Source organism: Nanorana parkeri, unplaced genomic scaffold (assembly GCF_000935625.1).
Source record: "Nanorana parkeri isolate BGI_ZX_2015 unplaced genomic scaffold, ASM93562v1 scaffold4345, whole genome shotgun sequence".
NCBI classification, from domain to species: domain Eukaryota; kingdom Metazoa; phylum Chordata; class Amphibia; order Anura; family Dicroglossidae; genus Nanorana; species Nanorana parkeri.
The window spans coordinates 1-770 of record NW_017310608.1 but is presented as its reverse complement, the minus strand read 5'-3'; the positions used below and the strand labels follow the sequence as shown (position 1 = coordinate 770).

At 51.2% G+C, this 770-nt stretch overlaps 1 long non-coding RNA gene across 1 annotated transcript in view; it reads left to right on the top strand.

The window, feature by feature from the left end:
• The window catches only part of LOC108803859, an 11,015-nt gene extending 10,459 nt beyond the window's left edge, over nt 1–556 (top strand). The window contains exons 3-4 of the long non-coding RNA XR_001942305.1: nt 271–410; nt 508–556. This is a non-coding gene — a long non-coding RNA (uncharacterized LOC108803859). The remainder of the gene's footprint in view (nt 1–270; nt 411–507) is intronic.
• Nucleotides 557–770: the final 214 nt, after the last annotated feature.

Below are 770 nucleotides of genomic sequence, written 5' to 3'. Positions count from 1 at the left end.
AGGAGGATGATGGGGGTCTCATATCTTCTGTGAAGGAGGATGATGGGGGTCTCATATCTTCTGTGAAGGAGGATGATGGGGGTCTCATATCTTCTGTGAAGGAGGATGATGGGGGTCTCAGATCTTCTGTGAAGGAGGATGATGGGGGTCTCAGATCTTCTGCAGAGGAGGATGATGGGGGTCTCATATACACTGTAGAGAATGTGTCGTCATGCAGTTGGTGAGTGATAGTGGCCCCTGTGGCCCCCATACTGGGCTCTTCTCTCCTAGGATGCTGTGTGAGGATTTCTGCTGCTTCTTCTCCTGGATGGTCGTCTGTCACACCAACCTGGACTCCCCTCATTGTAACGTCACTCACCTGCGTGGTCGCTGGCAGCGCGGAGTCAACGCTGGAGGGGGGCGGAGACTAAGTGAGTCAATATAAACATTGAGATAGGAACATTCCGGTCAGGTCATGTTGGGGTGTCAGCGACCCCCCATTCTCACCCGCCATCATTCATCTTCCAGGAACATTCTTCAACAATCCTCAATTCCGCTTCCATGTGGTTGTGTCTTCTGACCAAGGGGAGGGGCATGATGCCAAAAAGAATGAGCCTCGGAGGGTGTTGCTGGAACTGATGCAGATTGACAGAGGAGCTCAGAAGCTGCATATTGCATGTCACCTGTACCGGGTATGGAGTGCATCCTGTCATGTGACCGAGGAGAGGCGGAGCCATCATACCAATTTTATCTTTTTATTTACAGGTACCAAAGGATCTGGTAAGAAGTGA